Consider the following 12,949-nt stretch of genomic DNA (forward strand, 5'->3'; position numbering starts at 1 on the left):
TCACACACACATATATACATATGTGTATAACCTCAGATATGCATGTGACACCACCCTTATGACAGAAAGTGAAGAAGACATAAAGAGCCTCTTGATGAAAGTGAAAGAGGAGAGTGAAAAAGTTGGCTTAGAGCACAACATTCAGAAAACTAAGATCATGGCATCCGATCCCATCACTTCATGGCAAATAGATGGGGAAACAGTGGAAACAGTGGCTGACTTAATTTTTCTGGGCTCCAAAATCACTGCAGATGGTGATTGCAGCCATGAAATTAAAAGATGCTTACTCCTTGGAAGGAAAGTTATGACCAACCTAGACAGCATATTAAAAAGCAGAGATATTATTTTGCTAACAAAGGTTTGTCTAGTCAAGGCTATGGTTTTTCCAGTAGTCATGTATGGATGTGAGAGTTGGACTATAAAGAAAGCTGAGCATAGAAGAATTGATGCTTTTGAACTGTGGTGTTAGAGAAGATTCTTGAGAGTCCCTTGGACTGCAAGGAGATCCACCCAGTCCATCCTAAAGAAGATCAGTCCTGGGTGTTCATTGGAAGGACTGATGCTAAAGCTGAAACTCCAATACTTGGCCACCTGATGCGGAGAGCTTACTCATTTGAAAAGACCCTCATGCTGGGAAAGATTGAAGGTGGGAGGAGAAGGGGACGACAGAGGATGAGATGGTTGGATGGCATCACTGACTCAATGGACATGGGTTTGGGTGGACTCCGGAAGTTGGTGATTGACAGGGAGGCCTGGCGTGCTGCGGCTCATGGGGTCGCAAACAGTCAGACACGACTGAGCAACTGAACTGAACTGAACGTTCAGTATACATACACATACGTATACATATATACACATACACACACACACATAAAGAGCATGAACTTTCTTGCTCGTTCCTGTCGATTGTCTTTAGATCAGTTTTAAAGACATGCCTGATGCTCTTTTACTTGAAACAATTACTTGGGAGAATTTTCAGTTCTTCCCAGTCCATCTGGTTCCTGTGCTGGGTCTGAAGGTTTTCAGCAGAGGCCTATCAGTTTCCATTACTAAAATTCACGGGCCATCTCTTTGACAAGCCCTGCTTTGCAAACATCACACGAGCTAGAATGAGATACCCTGGGAGGATGTGCACATTCCCAGTGGAGCCTCGGGAATTCAGCTGCTCCAAGGAAGTGATCTGGGCTCTCGTGTTTCCAGGTTTAGAAAGCTCAAAACAAACGAGCAAGTCTATTGACCACTTTATTACCAGCAAACATTTTTAAGACAATAGTTTTTTAAAGTATTACCCAGAATGAAGTTAGATATCACTTCTTAGAATTTTTAAAATAGAATTCAAATATATGAAGAAAAAAATAACGTCTTCAATTTTTAAAGTAGCAATAATATATTCTATTTAAGCCTAAAAAGATCTTTCTCATTTCATCCATTAGTACATTTCTGGAAAGGTTCCATCATTTTTAGCAGCAGCCTAGTGCTCTGTGTGTGTGCTCACGAATTCATGTCCAATACTTTGTGACCCCATGGATTGCAGCCTGCCAGGCTCCTCTGTCCACACGATTTTCCAGGCAAGAATACTGGAGTGGGTTGCCATTTCCTCCTCCAGGGGCTCTTCCTGACTCAGGGCCCAACCCCCCTCTCCTGCACTGGCAGGCAGATTCTTTCATCACTGAGGCACCTGGGATGCCCCATACTGCTATATACATGCACATAATTTTAAAGATGAAGGCTTTTCTTCAGTTAAATTAAATTATCTGTGTTGCACAGTAAAACTGCTATTATCACAGAATATACTGGAAAAGCAAAGGCAAAATTTTGTGGCTAAGTTTAAGAAGTGTTGAAGCCGCAATAAAATACAATGTACTTATCTATGTAATAAATTTATATTATTTAAAAAGGTATATAGTTTTAGACCTCAGGCATCCCACAATTACATTAGAAACTTCCCATTTTGTTTAATAAAGTGACAGTCAAAGCACATTCTGATTTGACCCCAGGGTGCATTTTATGGAAACAGCTTCTGTTACTCATCACAGAGCTATGCCCATTTGTCCATAAGGAACACAATTATTTTCATTGGTTGGTTCAATATAACGTTTTATATCATATTACAAGTTACACATGATAACAAGATATGGTATGTAATCCAGTAAAGCATGCTGACAGTGCACATTGCCAGAAATACTTTTTGGAAAAAAGAGAGTAGTACCAGTAGCTCCCTGCTTTCTTTGCTCACGGTTCATGCTTATATGCCGTGCGCTGTGAGAAATGTCACCTAAAGACCCACCTCTTGGGGTTATGTCAATTTAGGGTCACACCTGGATGACCTGGCAACTGGGTACCAAAAGTCCTTAAAGGGAAGAATGCTTCTCTTTTTGATGGACATTGGTCTTATGACTGTTATAATGAAAATGTTTTCCTATGGCCAGTGTTAATTGATCTCTGCTCTTTCCTGACCAAAAATTTGTTTTGTAAACATAATTCTAAACTCCATGATACCCCAACTGACAGCACTAATCACTCTCCAGGAAGTGAGTTGGCCTCACGTGACACAATAACATGTGAAAGATTTTGAGATATCAGGAAACTTCTGATGCTTAAAGTGTGCAAGTCTGGTATTCAGAAACATTTACTTTCTTCTCACAGATTTTCTCAAAGTTACCAGAGAGGTCTGACATAGAAACTTATAATCATTTAAAACCATTTGGCATTTTTCCAGTCCCTGAGGGACAAGTTAGCATATTGTTTTTGACTCTATCCCAAAATATTATTAAGTAGCATAACAACTGGCCTTCCCTGGTGGCCCAGCTGGTAAAGAATCCACCTGCAATGCAGGTGACCACATGTGATTCCTGGGTGGGGAAGATTTCCATGCAGGCGGGATAAGCTACCCGCTCCACTGTTCTGGGCCTTCCCTGACGGCTCAGAAAGTAAAGAATCCACCTGTAATGTGGGAGACCTTGGTTTGATCCTTGGGTTGGGAAGATCCGCTGGAGGACTGGATGGCACATAGCAACCCACTTCAGTATTCCTGCCTGGAGGGTCCCCACGGACAGAGGTGCCTGGAGGGCTATAGTTCATGGGGTTGCAAAGAGTCAGCCACGACTGACCGACTAAGCACAGCATAGCATGACAGCAGAAGGAAATAATAGTCTTAAAGCACAAAATTTTGTTTGAGAGATTAAGAGACCATCTTTCTCCTGTCAAGATTTTATCTAAAAGTTAATTTGTGTCAATAGAATGAACCTTCCTAACTCTGAATCACAGTTTCAAAACTCTTGTGCCCATGCAGCTTGGGATCTAATTGAATTCTATTCAATGAATGCCTGCTTGAAATTACTGGAGGAGCTGTCCGCTGTTTTTTCTAAACTCTTGCTGTCCCCCGGTGTTCCTAGTCTCAGCACAGGAAGAATTAAGAAACTTCTTTGGCTTCCCATCAATATTTTAGCCCATTATTGAAAGAAAATTACAATAAATGCTTCTTGTCTCTACTGTAATGTTCAAAGCTTATTTCTGTAGCATGTACTTTGTACTTCAGGTTTTTCCATCAAAGGGCCTGTGTTCCTTTCTTATTATGAATTCAAGGTTCAAATGGGCCACAGATGGATATGAGTAATAAAAAGCAGGGGAAAAAAAATCTAACATTGCTGCTGAGAGCATTGTCATTATGTTATTACTGCAACACATAGCGTGCCTTCAACTTCACAGTTCAGTTCAGTTCGGTCCCTCAGTTGTGTCCAACTCTTCATGACCCCATGGACCGCAGCACGCCAGGCCTCCCTGTCCATCACCAACTCCCAGAGCTTACTCAAACTCCTGTCCACTGAGTCAGTGGTGCCATCCAACCATTTCATCCTCTGTTGTCCCCTTCTCCTCCTGCCTTCAATCTTTCCCAGCATCAGGGTCTTTTCCAATGAGTCAGTTCTTTGCATCAGGTGGCCAAAGTATGGGACTTTCAGCTTCAGCATCAGTCCTTCCAGTGAATATTCAGGACTGATCTCCTTTAGGATGGACTGGTTGGATCTCCTTGCAGTCCAAGGGACTTTCAAGAGTCTTCTCCAACACCACAGTTCAAAAGCATCAATTCTGTGCTCAGTTTTCTTTATAGTCCAACTCTCACATCCAGACATGACTACTGGAAAAACGATAGCCTTGACTAGATGGACCTTTGTTGGCAAAGTAATGTCTCTGCTTTTTAATATGCTCTCTAGGTTGGTCATAACTTTCCTTCCAAAGAGCAAGCGTCTTTTAACTTCATGGCTGCAATCAGCATCTGCAGTGATTTTGGAGCCCAGAAAAATAAAGTCAGCCACTGTTTCTACTGTTTCCCCATCTATTTGCCATGAAGTGATGGGACTAGATGCCATGATCTTAGTTTTTTGAATGTTGCACGCTAAGCCAACTTTTTCACTCTCCTCTTTCACTTTCATCAAGAGGCTCTTTATTTCTTCTTCACTTTCTGTCATAAGGGTGGTGTCATCTAAATATCTGAGGTTATTGATATTTCTCCCGGCAATCTTGATTCCAGCTTGTGTTTCTTCCAGCCCAGCATTTCTGATGATGTACTCTGCATATAAGTTAATTAAGCAGGGTGACAATATACAGCCTTGATGTACTCCTTCTCCGATTTGGAACCAGTCTGTTGTTCCACGTCCAGCTCTAACTGTTGCTTCCTGACCTGCAGACAGGTTTCTCAAGAGGTAGGTCAGATGGTCTGGTATTCCCATCTCTTTCAGAATTTTCCACAGTTGATTGTGATCCACACAGTCAAGGCTTTGGCATAGTCAATAAAGCAGAAATAGATGTTTTTCTGGAACTCTCTTGCTTTTTTTATGATCCACTGGATGTTGGCAATTTGATCTCTGGTTCCTATGCCTTTTCTAAAACCAGCTTGAACATCTGGAAGTTCACGGTTCATGTATTGCTGAAGCCTGGCTTGGAGGATTTTGAGCATTACTTTGCTAGTGTGTGAGATGAGTGCAATTGTGTGGTAGTTTGAACATTCTTTGGCATTACCTTTTTTGTGACTGGAATGAAAACTGACCTTTTCCAGTCCTGTGGCCACTGCTGAGTTTTCCAAATTTGCTGTCATATTGAGTGCAGCACTTTCACAGCATCATCTTTTAGGATTTGAAATAGCTCAACTGGAATCCCATCACCTTTTCCCACTAATTAATTCATATTCATTAATAGAAAATTTACTTAAATTGAGTGTTGAGTGAAATAGCTCGAACATATATCTGAAGTGAAATGCCAGAATCCTAACATGAAAACCAATAAAGGAGGAAGCCAAAAGTAAATCTGATTTTGATTTTGTGTATCACTAACCTGACTTCTGGAGAAGGCAATGGCAACCCACTCCAGTACTCTTGCCTGGAAAATCCCATGGACGGAGGAGCCTGGTGGGTTGCAGTCCATGGGGTCACAAAGAGTCACACATGACTGAGCGACTTCACTTTCACTTTTCACTTTCATGTGCTGGAGAAGGAAATGGCAACCCACTCCAGTGTTCTTGCCTGGAGAATCCCAGGGACTGTGGAGCCTGGTGGGAGGCCGTCTATGGGGTCACACAGAGTCGGACCCAACTGAAGTGACTTAGCAGCAGCAGCAGCAGCAACCTGATCTCTGCATTTCCGACAACAGTCCTGCTGTACTTAGACCATAATCTTTCGTGATTGAATTTTTATATGGTTCTTACATTCCTGCCACTCAACTAAATATTTTAGGAAATAAAACATATACCTCCTATGTTTTTTTCAGATATTTCATCCAATCAGAGTCCTTTTATTTCAGGGAGGAGTATTTTTTCCTCCTATGTGTGAAGACTTCATTTCAAAAGCTAAATTGTTAAATTAAAAAAGCTATATACTGCATAGGATTGAAAACGTCAAACTTTTTTAACTCTTGTATTTGTTGGATCCTTTATGCAGCTAACACATGAAGATATATTCACATGAATGTTCAGAATAGGGCAAATTTAAAACATTCTTCATAAAAAAATGAATGAGATCCTATTATTACTTATTTTTGTGAATCTTTCAAAGAAGAGAAAGCCAGCCCACCAAAAGTAATACATGGTCAACACATGTCTTAATCACAGTAATATAAACATGGGGAGTTAGTAACAGGTGAATTCAACATCTACTGTTAGTAGAAACTTTTAACCTGAGTCTATGCATGTGCGTGTGCACAGTATATGCAGAGGAACACACTAGAAAACAAGCAGGGGGAGTATTCTTAAACACAGGGTCAGGGGTAAATTTATACATTTGTATCCACCAGTTTCACCAAAGAATATTAAGGTACTGACCCTATTGAAAGCTCTTTAAAGTCAGGCATGTTCACAGTTTACTTTGTATTGTGGACAACAAAACAACGCAGTTTGATGTGTGATACTGAAACAGTGTCTTCTGAGCCCCAAATTTCTGCCCACTGGTCTTATTTCACACAGGACAAATATCATATGGGTTTTACACACGACATCCCTTTCTGTCAGCATGAAGCTTATTTAGCAAGCCAATCATTTTTCAAATGAGTGTTTGGAGTCCTTCAATGTCACTGTAACTGTCCCCTGGGCACACACACTCTAAAATGTGGCACTGAGAACTCAGCACATTATTTATTCCACACATAATCTCAAGTGCACAGAGTAGAGATTAGGACTCACACACACACACACACACACACAATCTTGTTCTGGATACTACACAATATTTGCATTACTATGACTTGCTTTTTCAAGGCTAAATTGCTTGCATATACAGTAAATATGTAGTCAACTAAAACTGCTAAGTTCTCCTTTCAAAGAGGATATTTTTACAATCCTTTTTCAAATTACTGGAGTGCAAATTACACTGGAAAAAAGGAAAGAAAGAAAGTGAAAGTCACTCAGTCATATTCAACTGTTTGTGACCCCATCCACTGTAGCCCACCAGGCTTCTCTGTCCATGGGACTCTCCTGAAAAGAATACTGGAGTGGGTAGCCAGCCATTCCGTTCTCCAGGGGATCTTCCTGACCAAGGGATCCCAAGTCTCCTGCACTGCAGCCGGACTCTGTACCACATTATTCAAATATAAAACAAAAAATTTTGAAATAGTTTGGGGAAGTAAACATCTCTTTCCACTTATAGCCAAGTTAGGGATTTGAGTTTTGGCCAATGTTGCTGACCTCATTACAAAATCTGCGCTCCAGATTTATGTCATCAGAATGGCTTTCTTAAAGTGGATCTGTTAAGAATGAGTGTGTGGATGTTTCACTTTCTCGTGAGAGCAGCTGGAAGGCAGTCTTGACGTGATCTTGAAGCATCACAAAAGTACCAGGGAAACGGAAGACAAGCGGAGTGAATCATCCACTGAAATATCTGGAGAGGAGTAGCGGACATCTGAGTCACATATTCTAACACATGGAAGACAACTGAAGATATAACGAGGGGGACAGTGTCATCAGTAGGCTCCTGTTGGGGACAGTGAGACACCCATAACTGCAAACTACTTCCAGTCCGTAGTGCTCGTGTTGAGTAATTTATAGTTCTATTCCACATCAGTTAATTCAGCTGAAGACACTGAAGGCACCAGCTACTTATCCTTAGTCCTGAGGGAAATGGTTGTGAAAGTCTGGAGGAAGAACACATCTTTGCAATGTTGTAAGAAAGTCAGGAGATTTCCAAACCTAACACAGAGGACAAGACAGCAAGATCACCTGGAGATTTCTGCTTGAGAGAAAAGGGACAGCCTGCTTGCTCCTGGGGAGATGGGAAGCCAGTTCTGGGGCTGCACACTCTCCCCTCTGCTCCTGCTTCCCCAAACCCCACTTCTGCAGACAGTACCAGAGACTTTCACTGACGACTTTCAGCATCCAGGGGCCTTTCCAATCCTCCTCAGAATGATTTTCTAACAATCACCTTGTGTTTCTCTTCTTTATTGTCCTGGAGCTAAGTCCCCCTGAGTTCTGAACAACTCAACAAGCATTAGGCATAACCAAGCAGGTGCCACGTGCTGGCTGGGTGATGGGGTGATAGGCAGGAGGGGCACCCCTAGCCCTTGTTCTCTAGGAGCTCACATGGGGGACCAGGACACAGACTATGTGGGTAATGAAAATAAAGTGCTATGTGAGCAGACTCCAGGGCTCCTAATTCTGCCTTGCAGCCAAGAAGCCTTCGTGAAAAAGATGCAATTTTTCTTGTGTTTGAATTCAGTAATCTGTGAAAATGCAGTGATGGTGGGAGGAAAGAAACATACTGACTGTCTGTGGTTATCCTCAAGAACCTTCTTCTCTTACCCAGCAGGCTCAGGAAGGACCTTCCATGGGCTATAACGTCCCTGACCAAGCTGCTAAAATCTCGTTTAGAACCATCCATATTAAGAAAATCCTAATATCTGAGCTTGTAGACATCTATAGAAAATACCAAGTGCATCTCTAAACCCATTACTGCATATCTCAGAAATCTACACCAGGAATAAAATAATGAGGACAAAACTGCAGTTAGAAAAGATACATGCATCCCTATGTTCAAGCAGCACAATCCACAATAGCCAAGACATAGAGACAGGCTAAATGTCCACTGACAGATGAATGGATAAACAAGATGTGGTGCCCGTATAGAATGGAGTATTCTGGCATTTGTTGTTGTTTAGTCTCTAAGATTTATCTGACTCTTTTGCAACCCCTTGGACTGTAGCCCACCAGGCTTCTCTGTCCATGAGATTTCCCAGGCAAGAGTACTGGAGTGGGTTGCCATTTCCTTCTCCAGGGGATCTGTCTGACCCAGGAATCAAACCCACACCTCTTGTACTCTCAAAGAATTGGCAGGCAGATTCTTTACCACTGAGCCAGCAGGGAAGCCTCAGTTATAAAGTAAATTGAAATATGAAATAATGTCATTTGCAGCAACATAGATGAATCTAGAGATGATCATACTAAGTGAAGTAAGTCAGACAGAGGAAGACAAGTATCATACAATGTCACTTTTATGTGGAATCTAAAAGAATGACACATGAGAAGATATCTACAAAACAGAAACAGGCTCACAGACGTAGAGAACAGACTTGTGGGTGCAGGAGGGCAGGGGGGTGGGTGGGGTGGGAGGCTGGGACAGCAGATGCAAACTATTATATAGGAGGGCCACACAACCAGGTTCTGTTCAGCACAAGGAACTGAATTCAGTACCCTGTGATAAACCATAATGTGAAAGAATATGAAAGAGGAGGTATATGTGTGTATGTATATATATATGTATGTGTATATATATTATATGTATAACTGAATCAATTTGCAGCAATTAGCCCAACATTGCAAATCAACTATACTTCAATAAAATACATTCTAAAAAAGAATAAAACAATGTGTCACTCAACTACGCAGAGAAACAGAGACTGTGTAATCTTTTTTATGGCAATGTTTTAATATTTGTGTGCTAGATTCTCACAGTGCATTAAACCAAACAGGAACATTAGCAGACTAGTGTCTTAAAATCTGGCTAACTGTTTAGCAAATAAAAGTCGAGTGCATGGGTGCCAGAGAGACTGCATGTGTCCAGCCTGTCATCCATCTGTTGTGTTCTCTGCCAACTGCTCCACTTGGGGTGTGAGTGGAAGGCATTAGGAGGGAATAAGAAACCATTAAGAAATAAAATCAACTGCAGAGTGAGCAAGTTTCTTTTTCTCTTTCCTGTTCTTCTATTACCTCTGTCCTTCTCAGGTTTCTGTTTATTTTGGTGCTAGCTGTATCAATATACTGCCCACAGATAAGACAATTAAATGAGACTCACACTAGGTAAAGACAGTCACTTTTCACTGATAATTTAAGTATCATTCTTGTAACTTTAGTAAGTGAAGCCAACAAGTAGTCTGACAAAACTATTTTCTTTGTGGTCATTTTTTTTCCATAAATAGACATTGCTTATGATAAGAAGTTCAATCTTATGTCCAGATTTAACTATACCTTCATTTACTGCAGAATTCTCTGAAATACAAGAGTATACATGTGATTCTCTGTTAAGAAGTATTTTCTCTAACATAGAGCCCGTACCAGTTTTATAAATCTTGACAATTCATAGAACGGAAATATCCCATTTTTAGAATAAAGCTGTGTTGCACTTTTTTTCTCCTTATTTAGTTTGCAATTCAGACAATAAGTTGTCACATATAAATAGATATTTTAACTTTTTTAACTTGAAAATTCTTAATTTCACTGGCAAGCTGGGTAAAACCAGATAATACAGGGAGAAGGCCAAATGACAAAAATTCTGCAGTTTTCTCAAAACACTCCTGTAAGTTTCAGAGTTTCTCAGACATTAATGCTACATCTGGACCAGGGCTGCTGCAGAGTTCATTATAATTCAGAACAGCTACCACCCTTGTCTACGCTTTCATAAATTGTAACAGCATCTGCCTTTATTTCCTGAAGCTGCAGTCTTCTCATAAAATGTCTTTTTAAGGGAAAATTGAGATGCAAAGATCAGAGTCATTTCGTTTTCCAACAGAAAAGAAATACAAAGACAGTTAGAGAACAATGGGTTTGCCCAGTTTAGTCTCATCCTGCTACAAATACTGGGGGCTTCAGAGTTTACGGTAAAAAGACCCGTCACACAAAACAGATCACAGTGAGGATAGTCAGTCTGGCTATTTTTAAGAAGTGCAACTTGGCAACTCTCACCACGTTATCATATACACTACTCTGGCGCCTTAGTGCATGTGACTTTTTACCTCTAGAAGTTTGATTTTTTAAAAAAAAATAGTCATGACAGTAAGTGAAACACTTGTATTTTTGATCAAATGAATATCTAAATATTTTTGGTCAAGTGAATAAAAAATATACATATTTAGATATCAAAAGCATATTTGGTGGAGAGCATAAAGGGAGAATTTTTTGGTTAGATGTTGAGATTAGGTTAATCTGGAGAGTGTTCCCATGACTGGCCTGCCTGGAGGTGGACGTGCAGGACGGACAAGATCTCCAGAGAGTCAGGTGTGGCAAATTGAAAGAATATTTCAAATATAATTTGAATTTGGAAACCAAACAAAATAAAACTTTATTGTTTTCATAGTAGTACTTATTTCAGAAGGTAAAGCTACACAAAATCCTTTCATTGGGTGAAAAACATGCTGATGATTTTCGAGAGGTGGACATAATTTTCTGAGGTTGGGAGAGTTATCTCTAAGGACAGGCAGATTATTGACATTTCTCAAAAGAAGTCATACAAATGGCCAACATGTACATGAAAAGGTGTTCAGAATCATTAACTTAAAGAAATGCAAACAAAACCACAAGGAAATATCATTTAACATCTGTTAGAATGACTTTCATAAAAAAAAAAAAAGACGAAAGATAACAACTGTTGCCAAAGATGCAGAGAAAAAGGAACACTTATGTACTATTGGTTCAAATGTATTTTAAATAAGCAAACTAAATTTCACTTTTTTCCTACTAAATCAAAATATTGAGCCTAAAATAAGGGTCTATAGACTTCACATTTAATTTCCAAATACATGGGGTTTCTAAAGTATACTTGATATTTATTTCTCATTTTGATGGTAATTTTTCATTTAAATGTTTTTTTCTCTGCAATCACCCTCTGTGTTTTGTCAGTCTTTTAACTTTATTGAGGCTTTCAGTGGCTAGGCCAAAGATGTCTCTTGGTAAATGTCACATTGCACTTTAAATTATGTGGGCTATTTTCAAATATCTTTTGATATTGAATTTCTATAATAACATAATTCCACGGTAATAAGAGAACAGACTCTATGTGATTTCAATACCTGTAGACCATGAAGTTTTTACACCTTGTTTTGTCCCCCTGAATATATTCCAGTGTCTCTTGGTGTATGGGAACTTAGAATTTGTATCTTACTGTTGTATGAAAATTGTATAAATCTTAATTATGCTGAATTGGTTCATAGTGCATTTCAGGTCTACTATATCTTCTTACTTTTCTGTCCACTCTATACATTTTTGAGAGTTTGATAATGTCCAATTAAAATCTTAATTTATCTACTTAAAAAGTAATTGCAATATACAGTTGAACTGTATGTAACTTTCTTCTGCATTTTCCAAGTCTTCTGTAAATGTGCTATCATACTTTCATAATTTAAAAAAGAAAAAAGAAAGAATAAAAAAAAGGAACCCATAGACTTCAAGACAAGGGACACTGCTCTCCCTGGAACAGGAAGGAGGAAAGTCCCCTGTGCAGTTCCCTCTCTAGGCTGCAGGCAAACAAATTTAAGATCTAATTTGGAATTGTCTGCAAAAAAAAAAAAAAAAAAATCTGAGCAGCTCAGGGGCACTTCAGAGAAGAAAACATGGTAAAGGTGCAAGAACTATGGATTCATGTGGGTAGAGATTCAGATTCTGATTCCACTATTTATTCAGTTCAGTTCAGTCACTCAGTCGTGTCTGACTCTTTGCGACCCCGTGGACTGCAGCACGCCAAGCCTCCCTGTCCATTACCAAGTCCCGGAGTTAGTGGTGAAAATTTGGGGAAATTTCTCCATCTATGAGACAATGACAATAAATCATACCTCATAGAGATATAGTGGGGAATTAATGAAATAATGTAAAGAAGTCTCTTGACACATAATAACATTATGTGTTATTAGTTAACACATAATAATAATTTAGTTAATGGCTACTATTATTATTATTGTAAAAGTTTGTACTCGTGAAATTTTCGGTTAGGTTGAAAATTCATTAGAGTCCTAATATTCCGTTTGTTTTAAGAAGTCAAAGTTATCTAGGATATGCAACTTTTATTTTAAATTTTCCACTCAATATATTTTGAATAAATAATATATATTCCCTCAAATGAGTTCTAGTTTATCTAGTCTTTTAAATAACAAATTAATCAAACTGCTTTCTTTTAAAATTATTTCTATTGTTTACCAAATATTTATATATCAGGTCCTGAGCTAGGACTCTCATGAATTATTTCAGCTCATCTGTAAGACAAAATTG

The 12,949-nt window shown here is 39.4% G+C and overlaps 1 protein-coding gene across 1 annotated transcript in view; it reads right to left on the reverse strand.

Annotated features, from left to right (window-relative positions):
* Positions 1-12,949, reverse strand: part of COL19A1 (collagen type XIX alpha 1 chain) — a 351,927-nt gene that overhangs the window by 305,683 nt on the left and 33,295 nt on the right. The gene's annotated exons all lie outside the window — the stretch shown is intronic.

Source organism: Oryx dammah, unplaced genomic scaffold (genome assembly GCF_014754425.2).
Source record: "Oryx dammah isolate SB20612 unplaced genomic scaffold, SCBI_Odam_1.1 HiC_scaffold_19, whole genome shotgun sequence".
Classification (NCBI taxonomy): Eukaryota; Metazoa; Chordata; class Mammalia; order Artiodactyla; family Bovidae; genus Oryx; species Oryx dammah.